The sequence below is a fragment of the Mustela erminea genome, chromosome 6, assembly GCF_009829155.1.
Source record: "Mustela erminea isolate mMusErm1 chromosome 6, mMusErm1.Pri, whole genome shotgun sequence".
NCBI classification, from domain to species: domain Eukaryota; kingdom Metazoa; phylum Chordata; class Mammalia; order Carnivora; family Mustelidae; genus Mustela; species Mustela erminea.
In genome coordinates this window covers 14,170,453-14,185,469 of record NC_045619.1, presented here as the reverse complement: position 1 = coordinate 14,185,469, position 15,017 = coordinate 14,170,453, and the positions used below count along the sequence as shown (strand labels likewise).

Genomic DNA, 15,017 nt, shown 5'->3' with positions numbered 1-15,017 from the left:
CTTCTCATTTGTAAAATGGGGATAATAGTACTGACCTTATAGGATTGTTCAGAGCATTGACTGAGAGAATGTGATTAAGGAAAGAGGTAAGACAGATGGTGGAAGGAAAGAAAAGGAGGGAGGTGGGAGGAAGAGTTCAGTTCCACAAACATTTACTGAGCACCTACTGTAGGCAAGAACCTACTCTCTGCCCAAACTGGATATGGAAGGGAATTTGACTGAATTGCTACCCTTCAGGGAGCCCACAGTTTATTGGGGAGACAAGAGGCATAAAGAGAGAGTCATGTGAGGCCATATATACAGGGCCCGATGCTGACAGAGGAGGGAGAAGGAGGGGAGAGAGGCACCTTCTCCACTCCTAGAAGCTATAACTAAGAAAAAGATCCTCCTTCTGGGTGCCAGGTGGCAGCTGTCCTGCCAGGTGAGTGTCAGGTGCTCTGGGGGTGCATCTGCAGCAGGCCCTGGCTCCATTTAACGCTCCCAAATGAATCCTTTCCAGCCCAAACAAGCAGGGAACTGGCTAGGCCCACAAACAGACACACAGACACATGCACAGGAAGCAGAGTGAACTGCTGGGCAGATTATTTTTGTTTTCCCCTTACCGCCACCACGGAGCAATCAATGACATTCCTTTCTCGCCTAAACAAACACGTTTGTGTCCTGCAGCCTGCTAGGAAGTGAAGAAATCCCCTTAGGAGTAGCCTCTCTCCACCTCTGGCCTCCTCCCTCCTTCCATTCTTGGGGAGGCTGTGAGGGGGTTTGAAGTCTTTAGGACTTCTCTTTCTTGCTGTTCTCCAAAAGCTGAGGCAGTAGGGGAGAACCTGGTTCGAGTCTCTGGAATCACGGAGCCTCTACTGGACCTCTGAGCCTCACAACTCAGACTCTGGCTTAATTCTTCTTTTTTTTCTTTAAGATTTTTATTTATTTGAGAAATAGAGAGCATGAGTAGGGGAAGGGGTAGAGGGAGAAGCAGACTCTCCACTGAGCTTGCAGGGTCGATCCCAGGACCCCGAGATCATGACCTGAGCTGAAGGCAGATCCTTAATTTACTGAGCCACCCAGGTGTCTCCCCAGCTTGACTCTTGAGAATGATTTCCAATGTCAGGGTGTGAAACCATTAAAGGGTAGGAGGATGGCAAGGTAGGGTGGGGAAGAAGAGGTCTTCAGTTCTAAGAAAATACAGATGGAGCAGAACTGGGAGAGGCCTCAGAGGTAAAAAGGGGTGTTTTAACAGACTTTCCTTCCTCTGCAACATTTTTCTTAGAAATTAAAAAGTCATGTACAAGGGACTCAATATCCTTCCTTAAGCCGAAGAATAGTTAGAAGAGAGCAAAGAAGGGTGCCTGGGTGGCTCAGTCAATTCAGCGTCTGACTTCAACTCAGGTCATGATCTCAGGGTCCTGGGAGGAAGCTTGGGTTTGGGCTTCCTGCTCAGCAGAGGGTCTACTTCTCCCTCTGCCCCTCCCCCACTCATGCGTTCGCTCATACGCACACACGCGCACTCTCTCTCCCTCTCTCTCTAATAAATAAATAAAATCTTTTTAAAAAAGAAAGAGCAAAGGATGTAGGAACAGCAGAAAAATACCTCCTTGTATCTTAAATTTGGCTGCTGTATTTGTTCTAAAAGTAGCATGTGCTTTCATGTTTGTTTAATGTTTGTGAGGCTGGATAATGTTTCTGAAAAATTAACTGGTGATTTTTTTTTTTTTGCTCTGGTTTGTCTTTTGCCCTTGAGATCCTTTCTGATTTGAGACATTTGGCTGTTCTGTGGTCACTGCCTCAGGAAAGGGATGTGACAGTAAAAAACCAAGAAAAAAGGAAATACCTCCCAGCTTTTGAGTTTCAAAGCCTAAGTCCTTAGGAAAACCCAAACCCTTCATGGCATAGCAGGCTATAGATTTGGGAGAGCAAAGTCTCTCATCTCTAAGAGGAGAAAAAGAATTCCCTTGTCTGGGAGAAAGGGGAGATGAGGAGGTAAAACCATAAACGTGGATACTTTTGTGGGGGGGGGAATAGGGAGTTCTATCCTCCTTCCACAACGTGGGTAATGGGGGGCAGGAGGCAAATCCCAAGGAGGTTTTGTGGGATTCAGGTGCAGAGGGGACTTATATACTCTTTTCTAGGAGAACTACATCACTGGGGAGGCAGCAGGGCTCTAGAGAAAAAATGGTAGGTGGATGGAGCCTCCAGCAGAACTTTCTGTGCCTAATGAGAGGTCTAAGAAGAGCAGAAAGATTCCTGTGCATCCCAGAGGGACAAAGAAGCAGCAGAGGGACCAGAAAGGAACCAAAGGAATGGAAATTGATTGGATTCAACCTGGGGAGACCATCCACTCAGGACCATAGGTGACAGACATCCCAGTGATACGAGTTGGACCAATGACACTGACACTGACTGTTCCCTCCCAATACCTTGGAACTAAATAGAGCTCCCAAACTTGGGCACAACTCTAGGAGAAAGCGAGGGAACCCCAAATTGACTGGATGTTGTCCATGTCAGTGCTTGAAATAGAAAATCAGTTGAACCATAGAAAAATCCAGTTCCATTTCTTACATCTGACTCATTTGGGATGGTGGTGGGCTGAGATTCCTACTCACATGCTTGCTTGATGTTGGCAGTTGTCATAAAGGTTTATGTCTGAGTGTTAAACAATTCTTGAGTACTTCTCTGCACTAGATGTTTTTGATAGATGATACATGATAGATATATAAAGACAGAGCAGAATGTATTATAAGAGGTGCTCCAGGAGGATATCAAAGCAGTGTTACAGATGCAGGGATACCCTCTCAAGGTGTCCTCAGGCTCTGCAAACTCTGGGTGAGGTTTTCCCAGGTTGGAGTGAAGGGTGGAGGCACTTGATGGGGATGCCTTTGTGGGAAGTCTGAAAAACAAAGATATGGTGGGAAAGACAGAGATGGATGTTGCAGGAATACAGGGACAGCACGTATGTGTCCCTTTCCTTTGTGGTTCGATTTCAGAGGAGACAGGCTAATGGTGTGTATTTCAGGTGGGGCAGGTGGTGTGAGTGGAGACATGCTGGGCTTCTGGTGGGGGGATTTTTGGTGAGCAGTTCTGCACAGACAGTAAGAAGCCATCAGGGTAAAAGACAAGGCTAATTCCCCAGAAGCCCCTGCCTGGTGTGGCTGGACAACCAAGTGTACCTCTCTGGGACTTGAATCAGCCCGGGTGTGTATATCCCTGGGACTGCTACAGCTCGCAGCTGGTCTGGTTATTTGTTTTACCTGTCTGGATTTTCTCTCTTCCCCTTATTCTCTATGTCATGAGGAAACTGGCCTTTGCCTGTGGAAGACACCATCAAGAATGTCCCTTCTCTAGGTCTATGGAGACCAAACCCAAGGTCAGCAGGAGTGGGATCAAAGGATCTCTAAGAAAGTCTCTTGGGGTCTTTTGCTGAGGGCTCTTCCTCTTAGGTGGTAGTCCTAGGAGGCTGGGCTGGAGTTCCTGGTGGTCCCTGCAAGGATATTGGTGATGCTTAGATGTAGTGCCTAATAGACTGGAGTACATCATTAGAAGGTTACTCTCTTCCAAAGTGACTGTCCAGCCTTTGGATTCCATCAAGGAGAGTCTTGGCTTGGTGTACTTTATCCCCACACCTGCCAACTTTCAACTTGCTCTTGGAGCTCACAGATGACAAGGGTCTCTAGCATGAATTTCATAATGTTTCTTTGTTTTTGTAAACCTTTTTGTGGTTCCCTTCTTTTGTTTATGGAAGGAGACATTGGTTTTCCATTTATGGGCATCATAGAGTTTCTTTTAAAATACGTTTAAGGGACACCTGGGTGGCTCAGTGGGTTAAGTCTCTGCCTTCGGCTCAGGTTGTGATCTCAGGGTCCTGGAATTGAGTCCCACACTGGGCATTCTGCTCGGCGGGGAGCCTGCTTCCCCCCTCTCTGCCTGCTTGTGATCTCTCTCTCTCTGTCAAACAAACAACCAAATAAATAAATAAATAAATAAAATCTTTAAAAAATACTTTTAAGTTAAAATGGACCAAATTTAAAGAATAGTTAATGATTCTATGAATTAAAATTATGGATAGTTCATGAATATGGTTAAAATTGTAGTTCGTGACTGATGATTGAAGTCTGGGACACTCAGTTTTGTCTCCAGTCAGAACTTTGCCCTCAAGGGCATAATGGGAAGCACACAGCATTGGTGCAATACATATGCACTTGAGACTTGACTTTGAGGCTATGACCTTCGGAAGGTTGATTAACTTCTCAAAGCTTTGGTTTCTTTAGCTATAAAATGAGAATGGGGCAACTGGGTGATGGGCACTAAGGAGCACACTTGATGGAATGAACATTGGGTGTTAAATGTAACTGATGAATCACTAAGGTCTACCTCTGAAACTAGTAATACACTATGTGTTAATTAATTGATTTTAAACAAATAAGAAAAGAAAAGAACAAAAGATGAAAAGATACTACTTCATGGGGTTGTTGTACGGATTAAATGACATAATGCACATAGAGTAGAAACTGAATACAGAGATTGCTGCACAGTAAATACCAAGGTGAACAATTACAGTTCTTGTTGTTAGAAAAGTACCCTTGGAATACTGAGGTATTACTGGTTGCTTATTTGATGAGCTTGGGAATTTTATATTCTTTCTTCACAGTGCGTGTTTTTTTAAAATCTTTTTTTTTTTTTAATTTAAGTGTAGTTGACATACAATGTTATATTAGTTTCGGGTGTGCAACCAGATGATTCAACAATTCTGTATGTTACACAAGAGCTACCACAATAAGTTTAGTCACCACATAGCATTACTACAGTCTTATTGACTGTCCTGCCCATGCTGCACTTTTTAGCTCCATGACTTACTTACTTTATAACTACATGTCTGTACCGCTTAGTCCCCTTCACCTATTTCACATTCTCACAGTGAGTTTGAATGAGGACTGAAGTGAAACCAAGAGACCTTGGGTGTGGGGGAAGAGTTGGAAGTAAGGAAACAAGTATGTCCTGACCGTATACTGTCAGTGCGTGCCTCATTGTTACTAATTCTTCCCCCTCTCTGTATCCCACTTCTTGCCAGGTGCCTTGGAGTTTCCTCCAAGGAGGAATATACATCCCTGCTCTTAATTGCGGATATCACCATGTGACTTGCTTTGACCAACAGAATACTAGCAGGCAGGAGGCAAACAGTGGGGTAGCATGTGCTTGGACAAGGCCCTCCTGAGGATTTCCTGGCCAGCTGGCTAGTCCATGCAGAGCCAAGCCCTGCAAGGCCCAGTCTGCATCAGCTAATTCCCTCACAATGGCTGTTTTTCCAGCCACTGAGCTTTGGGGTGCCCTTTAATGCACGATAATTGTGTTGATAGTTGTTGATGACCCCTACTATGCACCTGCTCAGGTGCTTTTACTTAGCTTTTGAATTTGGTCCTCAAACATCCCTGTTTACTAAGACTTGGAGAAACCTAAGGAAATGGACGTGGAGAAAGCTCTTCCAGTCCATGGTCATGCAGGGGAAAGAACAGAGCTTGGAGGTGACCAAGAGTCCCAGAACATGATCTTTCCACTACATCATGGAAGAATGGGGTGGTAGGAGGCAGAACACCATATGACTGGTTTCACAGCTGGGCCTAATGCTGGTCCTGTCTATAGTCATCCCTGAGACCACATTGGCCAACATCATAAATCTAGGACTATGACATCACAGGATGACTCAGACAGGAGGGGGCAGGACAGGGAAGCCCTGGCAAAGGGCTGGGTGGTTATAAAACCTCAGTCTAAATAGGGACAGGGTGGTAACATTAGTAGACAGGGCTGGGTCACAGAGTCGGATGGTTTGGGTCAAATGATGACTGAAATTTATTTTGGAAAATATTTTCCCAAGTGTCTCACTGAGCCTTGTGGGAATGAGAAATTGATGGGGGAAAACCAAGAGGGAAAGCTGACAACGTTGAGAAAGCATGACCAGCAGGGGTTCATTTCATAAAATTCAGGGCATCAGATGTTCTTGCTCATCCTTTAGAACACTTCCTCCATTCTCCTGCCATGAGATCTGTCCCTGTCATAAGCAGACTCAATCCCAAATCCCTCTTTTAATCCTTCAGTGATAAGTAACAGCCAACATTTACTGAGTGAGTACTAAGTGCCAGACACTGTTCTTAGCACTTTACACCTTTGTTTACCCTTCCAATCTCTGCCACAACCCTAATAGGAATAGGGAATATTCCTATTAACCAATTTTACAAATTTTTACAAAAAAAAAAAAAAAGAAAAAGGAATAGGCACAGGGCAGTGAAGTGAAAAACCCAAGCTCATACAGCTATTAAGAGACTGAGATTTGAACACTAGAGAGTATGGTCTGAATTACTCTGCTGATGTTTACTGCACAGTGTTGTAATGATCCCATTCTATTATTAAATGAAATAATGCCCATTAGGCACTTAGCTCATTGCCTAACATTAGGTAGAGTGCCCCAAATATTATTATTAATACCAAGTCCTACTATATTGGTATGAATCTATTTATTAACTTCTAACAGCTGCTTCCACAATTCTCTTTAGGGAGGGAAGATTTTGTGGGGAAAATAGTTTGGTGAGTGGTTGGGATGGAAGGCAAACTTCCTTAAGGGTCTGGCATAAGCTAGAGCCAAGGCCTCATGGGTGTCAGGGAATGCCCTGCACAGGAAAATGAGATTTTGGAGATTTGGTGAACTGGGAGAGTATTGAGGATAAAGATGAGAGGGCAAGGAAGACTCTGTGTCATGAGATGAGACCCCTTCCTTGGACCTGATTATGGTCAACAGTGCATTTACTAAATACACCATTCCTAGTGGGAGAGGTTGTTGTTTGTGGTGGGAATGGGAGAAGCAGCTGTACTTGATGTTATGGTTGATATGCTGTGGGATGATGGCCTGGGGGATAATGGTGCCCTAAAGACTGTGTGTACTGGAGAGAATGAGCCCACCAGGGACAAGCAAAAATCCAAGGGAGGCCAAGGAATTTCCCTTAGATGCTGAAGGATCAGGAGATCTCCATCTGACATCTGGTTAAGGTTGTTATTACCAATGCCATTATTAACATTCCTTTCTCTACAGAATGCATGCTTCTGGAAGGCACTGCTCATTCATCTTGGCTTCCCAGGGCCAGCTCAGTGTTTGGAACTGAGCAGGCCTTTGACACATGGTTCTTGAGTGAATGAATGAAAAGACTTTGAACTAAGTTCAACAATGCCTTTTCAGATGTATGCCAACTCAGCCATTCTGTGTGTATGCGTGTGTGTGCATGTGTGTGTGTGTTTAAGTAGGATCTATGCCTAATGTAGGGCTTGAACTCAGGACCCCAAGATCAAGAGCCACATACTCTACTGGCTGGGCCAGCCATGTGCCCCATCAACTCAGCCATTCTTAACATCTGTTCACAAAGAGGTGCTCTGAATATCATAGTTTGTTCCTATCTGAAATCACGGACCTGCTTGCCATGTATCTGATCTGCTCCATGATTTCCTAATTGCTACTGATGCCACACCCAACTGTATCTCTGGATTCATTCCTTGGACTTGAATTTGAGTATGGTGTTTTATAGGCCTTGTGGCTGCCATTTCCTCCTCCTACTGTGGGTTGACATTAGAACAGTGGTTCTCACCTAGAGCCAAGTTTCCCCTTAAGCAGACATTTAGTAATATCCAGATATATTTTTAGTGGTCACAACTAGAGAGATTGATATTGGCATTTAATGGGTAGAGGCCAGGGATGTTTCTAAACATTCTACAATGTTCCCTGTCTTGGTCAGCTGGAGCTGCTATAACAAAATAACATAGACTGGGTGGTTTAAGTGACAGACAATTATTTCTCACAGTTATGCAGTCTGGAAGTCCAAGATCAAGGTGTTGGTAGATTCAGTTCCTGGTGAGAGCCTTCTTCCCTGGTTTGTAGATAGCTACCTTCTTTCTGTGTACTCATGTGGTCTTTTCCAGGCGTGTGAATGTGAACAGAAAGAGAAATCCCTCTTTCCTCTTATAAAGGGCACTAATCCCATCTCAAAGGTCCTAGCCCCCTCACCTAACTAAACCTAATTCTCTCATAAAGCCAAATGCCATGTCCAAATACCATCACATTGGAGGTCAGGGTTTCAACATAAGAATTTTGTGGAGACACAAATGTTGAGTCCATAACATGCCCACAACCAGGAGTTACTTAGTCTATAATATTAATGGTGCTGAGGTTGAGAGACCCTGCATTAGAGTATTACGGTTAAGAGTCTACACCTATTGGAATGTAGAAGAACTGGTTTGGGTCCAACCTCTGCCAGTTACTTGAAGACAGAGATGAAAATGGTATCTACCTTGAGGGTCAAGAGGATCAAATTGGGTCTGACCAAGAGCTAGCTTCTGCTCTTTTCTTCCTGAAGTTCCCACCCCAACACACACATTTAAAGTAGCAATGACAGCCAGATTTCTCCATGGCCCAGGGACAGACCTCAAGTGGGTCGAGGTGGGTTCAGGTGCCTCCCAGTCCATGTGTTACTAATTCAGAGGCCAAGCCTGGAGAAGCTAGTTCTTTGTCCCAGAAACCATGACGTGCTTCTGTCCTTCTGTGCATCCAGGTCTGGGGAGTGAGCACCTTTGCTGGAAGTAAATAATTGTTTATCTTTCATTGTCTTATACCTAGGGAGTTAGTTTTGGGGCATAACGTAATTGTGAATGTTAACAGATACATGCAACTAGGCAAATGAGATTTATATAAAAATCTGGTTTTACTAGAGGAAACCCTTTTTTGGGTGGGGGTGGGGGGGACAGATAGCTCTTTCTAAGAGCAGTAGCTCAGTCTCAGAATTTATGCTATAAGGATGCACTGCACACTGACAGACTGTCAGAGCAGGAAGTGATGTCAGAGACCATCCCGTCAAACCCTCTCACTTTATATTTGAGGAACTGAGACCCAAAAGAGGACAGAAATTTCCTCAGGATCACATTCTAGTTACAAAGAAGTCACAACAGAGGGCTCCTCACACCCTGTCCAGGCAGATGCTACCCCACCATGCTACCTCTTGCTAAAGGGAGCCCATCTCCGATTAGATGTCAAGGAAGAAATGATTTCCTCTTAAGTTTGAAGCTCAAGCTTCATGTTAAACAAGAATTTGATTTTCAGAGTCATCTCCTGCAATGGGGCTTTATTTGAATTTCTCTTTTCTTCTCTTGGACTGGAGGCAGCATTGAGGCAATTCCCTCTGTGGGTGCCTCGCTCCATACGTAAACACATGTCTACCATATATACACAGGCGCACACATTTGTCATTCCTTCCCAGAATGACTTAATGATTTCCATGTAACCAATATGTTGCAGCTGTTGGCTTCCTTCAGGCTGAAGCACTCAGAAAATCATCAGTTATCAAGTTGCCTTCCCGCCACTGCTTTTTCCCAGCCCCGTACATTTTCTCCCTCTTTCCTTTGAAAAACAAGGCAAGACAAAAAAAAAAAAAAAAAAAAGGAAGAAAAAGAAGGTAAGAAAACAAGTTGAAACAAAAATACTGGGACCCTACTTCGAACCAAATCCTGGCCCGGGGTCTGCAGGTACTGGGCTGACACTATGTTTTAGTGGGAGGTCTCCCAGTAGGAGACAATTTTAGTTCGCTCCTCCATGGCAGACAACTTCCAATCAGGAGATGCAGAGGGGGGGAAAGGCTGGGGGTCAGGAGGAGAGAAGCGTGTTTCGGAGAAGACAGTGTATTGAGTGGATCTGGTCAGGAAGCCTAGGTGCATATTCTTACTCTGCCATTTGCCAGCTTTGTGACCTTGAGAAAATTGCTCAACGTCCCTGAGGCTCAATTTCTTTAATCTGCAAATACCACCTGAAGATTAGAGTGAATGTTCAGGAAATGCATCCATCTCCACCTGCCAGCTTCTTTTCCCACCCTTGCTCTCTGGCCCATGGAATGTAAGAGAGAGGTATTTTCTGTGAACAAGTAACACTGACCTTTATTACCTGCCTGGCTTCACCCATGACTTCTTCCAAAAACTGTTTACCTGGACAGAGGCAGCTCCTGGGATCCATGTGTGGGACTACAGTGCCCAGATGTCTCCTGTTGGCCCCATGCCTTAGAGAAGAGACTGGTCACAGCCAATAGGTAAGTCCCTTAGGAGCAGTCTGGACTGGCCAGACTGCTTAAAGCTTATTGTCTGTTTCATATCCTTCATGTACCTTACCATTCTACTCCCCTTCATCCTGACTTTTTTTGTCTGAACTCTACTCCCAGCCTCAACTCCATCCTGCTCATTCTGCTACCTTTTCACCTTCTCAGAGCCTGGTTCCAGTCTTACCTGATTTTAAAAATGAATCTGTCCTTGGTGACCTCCTCAAACGACCCCTGATCAAGTCCCTTGACTCCATATTCAATGCCTCCTGTGGTCTGGCCCCAGCCTTATCTTCCCCTGGTCCCTTTCATGTTCCCCCTTCATATGCCATCCGAACAGGACAACTTGCCTCATGACTTCCTGTCTTTTCTTTTTTTTTTTTTAGATTTTATTTATTTATTTGACGGAGAGAGAGAGATCACAAGTAGGCAGAGAGGCAGGAAGAGCGCGAGGGGGAAGCAGGCTCCTTGCTGGGCAGAGAGCTGGATGTGGGGCTCGATCCCAGGACCCTAAGATCATGACCTGAGCCGAAGGCAGAGGCTTAACCTACTGAGCCACCCAGGTGCCCCATGACTTCCTGTCTTTGAGCCTTTGCCTTGCTGTGTCACTCTTGGAATGGTCTCTCTCTCTCTCCCGGCCGAAGGTCAATATCCAGCTTAAAGCCTGCACTCCCAAGATGCCACGCCTGGCCCTCTCCTACCTGTTCAGCTTTTTGCTTCTCTGTGCTGGGGTTGGGGTCCATGCCTTGGAATGTCTCAGCACCCGTCCCTTATCTCTTGGCGTTGACCACTTTCTACTTCATATTGTAGTTAGTTGTATATAAGTTGTTCTTTAAGCAGAACCATAAGGGCAAATGCCCGTGGGAGGAAGACATGATATAGGGAAGTCCAGAGAGAAGGGAAAATAAAGTCAGCCTTCTCCACCCCAAGGGTCTATGGGAGGAGGACAGGGAGAGAGAGAAAAGCAGAGGGAGGGGCTGGTGAGAAGCGGGGTGCCTGCAACTCCTGAGTTAAAATGCCATTTCTGAGGACCTCTCTGGTTTGAGGAGAAAGCTGATGAGGAAGGTGAGAGGGAGAGGGGACTTCTGCCTGATTCTCGTTTGGACTTCTGGGAAGAGACCTCCTCACAGGCATCCTCCCTGCCCCCGCCTCCCTGTGCTCTATCGGCCTCAGCCCAGAGAGCCTGATTCTGCACTCTGGAGACGCCTTCTGTTTTCCTGTGACAGTTATTTTATAACAAGCGCTCATAGATTACATGTTTTACATTAACCCATTCTATTCTGATGATGACCCTATGAGGTAGATACTATAATTCCCACTCAATGAGGAAGCTGGGGCACAGAGGGGTAATAACGCTCAGGTCATGTAGCTAGGAAGTGACTGAATCAGGAATCAAAGCTAAGTAGCACGTTGCACTAGGTTAACCATCTCTCCATATTATCTCATTTAATCCTTCCCAGAGTGATGCCCTGAGGTGTAGATACTGACAGTATAGAGGCACAGAGATGTTTACTAACATGTCCAAGACCATACCCCCGGGAAGTGGAGGAAAAGAGATTCCAACTCAGGCAGAATCTGGAGCCCACTCATAACCTTGTATCTGTTGACCTCCAGGCCACTGACCGAACTATTGAAATTGCCGGCTTATAGCTAGCTGATTCCCCCTTGAGAGGCTGGGCTACATGAGGGCAGGGACCATGCATAATTGCTTGCCATTGTATCCCTACATCTGGCTTGCTATCCAGCACGCGAGTGCCCCATCTGTAGAGTATTTGTATTTTAAACCATTAAGAGGCAGCACAGTGAACTCCTTAGAGCCCAAACTCCAAAGCCAGCTTCTCCGGGCTCACATCCCAGCTCAGCCACTTCTAGCGGTGTAATCTTAGGCCAGTTTCTTCACTCTCTGTACCTGTGTCTTTATTACGAAAATGATGATAATAATAGCACTAGCTTTATCAGGTTGTTGTACTGAGTCAGCGCACAGAAAGCATCTAGGTGAAATTCTCATGTGTAATGCATTCTTCCTAAGTTTTTGCTAGCATTCTTGGTGCCACCCAGTTGCCCAGTGTCTGTTTTAGGGAACAGGGAGACATCATCATATAACTCAAATGATAGATCGGTAGCTCTCGCCAGCAAGTTTGGAGCTAAAGTTGGGTCTAAAGAAAAGGGAAGAAATACAGCGGTTTTGGGTGTTTGTGATGACAGTTGACAAAGATGATATCTGACCCAACACTGCCTTCAGAATGCTTATCCCTGGGCTCTGGACGTCCCTTCGCCATATATTGCATGCATCTCTCTTACTGTGCCATGTGCTATAGGAAGGCATGGTTTAGGGAAATGATGCAGGTTTTAAATTTTATCTCTGCCAGTGAGTAGTGGTGTCACTTCAGGTAAATTCCCTAATCTCAGCTGTGTCTGCAGTGAAGTGGGGATTATGTAAAAAAAACCTACCCCAAGGGGTGCAAATTCAGGGGAGTGACCTAAGTATCTGACATGGCGCTGGCATTGAGCAGACCCTCAACACACATTTGCCACCCCTTCCTTCCTTCCAGCCCATTGTTTGCCTCTTCTTCATTGCTGAAATCTCCCACAATGCCTTGCAGAGAGTAAGTGCTTCACACAACTCTTGATGAGTGCATGAAGGAAGGGTTGTTAAAGGCCCTGAGATGGCTTTGAAGATGTTAAAACAAGCTATGGGGGAGGAGGGAGGAACAAGGGAGAATGAGTGGGGGGCCACGAGGGGACCTTTCCGTTTTATGGTAAACACAGTGAAATTTACTTTTAGAAGTTAAGGCAGAGCCTTACTGGGGAGATGAGGGCAGCCAAGGTGGCTCCCAGAGTCTGGGGGGGTGGGTGGGGAGGATCTGGAAGAAGGAGGTGGATGAGAAGCTGTCTTCCTGTGCTAACAGCCAGTCCCAGCCTTCCCTGGATGGGTAGGCCAGGAGCTGCCAGTGCCTGGGAAGCAAGCGTGGGTGACCTGGGCTGCAGATGGAGCTAGTGTGTATGAGAGGGAGAGGACAATGCTGAAGGCTGGGTCTTGGGTCACTATAGCAAGGGACAGGCTGATCCAGCCCTGGTAGGTCAGAAGCAGGGCGGCTGACATTCTTTCTCAAATTATAAAAATACACATCTCTCATGCTTGTCAAGGGCTTTGTAATTTGCACAGTCTGTAGGATGACAATGGAGTTACCCATCTGATCCATGAGGCATCATGATCCATAGATGCCATTACCTCATGTGACTGATTGGGAGTTTCAGGGTGTCAGTGGGATTTCTGATGAACCTGCAGTAGGTTGTATACAAAGATGAGGGTGCAATTAATTTCCTATGTGGTTAAAAAGGGCACATTAAGCTAGTTCTTGAAGGATGAGCTATTGTCCATCAGAAGGAGAAGGCAGGGCAGGACTTTTCTGGCATAGGGAATAGAATTTGCAAAGGGATGGGAGCATGAGGAAGCATGGTAGACTTAGTGATAGTAATAGTAACTATCCCTAACATATTTTGACAACATACATGTGCTAGGCACTGTTTAGAAGCTTCACATTCGGTTAAATCAATTCTCACAATGGCGCGGTCTAGTAGATGCACTTGGATCTCCATTTCACCGATGAGGAAATGGAGGCATGGAGAGGTAAGTGATTTCCTTAAGGTCCCAGTGGTAACAAGTGGTGAGTTCCTAGGCCTGGAACCTACTCAAGACAGGCAAGCAGGGTGATCAAGGTGTGAAGGGATAGGTGATAAGGGATGAAACATATGGTTAAAGAGGTGTAGTGGGCCAGATGAAAAAGGAAGCCAAAGGTATTTGGATTCTATCCTGTTGGCAATGGGGGGCCATGGATAGTCTAAGCAGGTGATTGTTAGAAAAATCAGTGTGGCACAGGGCAGAGGGTGAACTGGAGAGAATGAGGTCATTATGGATGTACTGGGGGGACAGCCAGACCCTTTGTTTTTGTATGTGGGCCAGGCTTCTCCTTCATCTGGATATCCAATGCCCACTCTGAAGCTCAAGTCCATACACCAACAAGACATGGGCTATATCATGAGCTCTCCTGGGAGACAAGGGTCCCATGTGGACCCTATGATATAGCTGTGGCACTTTCTGCATCACATTCTCTGTGTCCAGTGACTGCATTTCAGCTATTTCTATATTTCTTGGATTGCCAGACATCCTTTACCTCTATATTCAGCACACTAGCTAGATTCCTTATTTCCCCAGGAGTACAGGCCAGTATTAGAGTCCTTATGAAGACACTTCAGAAATTCTCACTGGAAAGCTCTTCCACCAAGAATAACTATAGACAAGAATAACTATAGACAAGTGTCTGCTCTAGACAGATATGCTGCTTTGCTTTGTTCTTCACGTAAGCATGGGCTGACCTGGCCAGGCACCCATAGTGGCAAGTCAGGTGACAAGTGATACCCACTAGTCCCACTAGTCCCAGCTCTGAAACTAGCTCTGTGACCTTGGGCAAATCATTGTACCTTTCTGTGTTGTAACCAAGAAAGAGGAGGTTCTACTAGACAATAAAGGCAATGTCTCTATTCTCCTCCAGCAAACAACATTTGTTGTTTCTAGAACTTTACTTTCAAGTGTCTGATTTCACTGATTCATGTAACATGTTTTTGTAACTCCAGGCACTGTGCTAGGTGCTAGGAACACAGTGGTACAAGGCAGAGAGAGCCCTTGCTATTATTCTGGCTCATTGTTTACAGTGACTGATTCCATCTAACAACCATGAGCTGAGCACTTATTACTTTCCCGATCTTTTGGAAGAAGTTGTGGCAGACACAGAGAAGATGAAGACATGGTGCATGCTCTAAAGAAGCTTTTTGTCCAAAGCTACCACCGTAAGGGGAGACCAGCCAGCTACATGTGGACAGAGCCAACTTCTTAAAAGGTATTGTTTTTACCCT

General features: G+C 45.4%; 1 protein-coding gene and 1 long non-coding RNA gene across 5 annotated transcripts in view; one reads left to right on the top strand and one right to left on the bottom strand.

The window, feature by feature from the left end:
* SYN3 (synapsin III) overlaps positions 1-15,017 on the bottom strand; it is a 449,385-nt gene that overhangs the window by 108,408 nt on the left and 325,960 nt on the right. The gene's annotated exons all lie outside the window — the stretch shown is intronic.
* LOC116592868 overlaps positions 1-15,017 on the top strand; it is a 32,412-nt gene that overhangs the window by 7,125 nt on the left and 10,270 nt on the right. For all 3 annotated transcript variants that reach the window (XR_004286638.1, XR_004286639.1, XR_004286637.1), the window contains exons 2-3: positions 10,005-10,097; positions 14,878-15,001. This is a non-coding gene — a long non-coding RNA (uncharacterized LOC116592868). The remainder of the gene's footprint in view (positions 1-10,004; positions 10,098-14,877; positions 15,002-15,017) is intronic.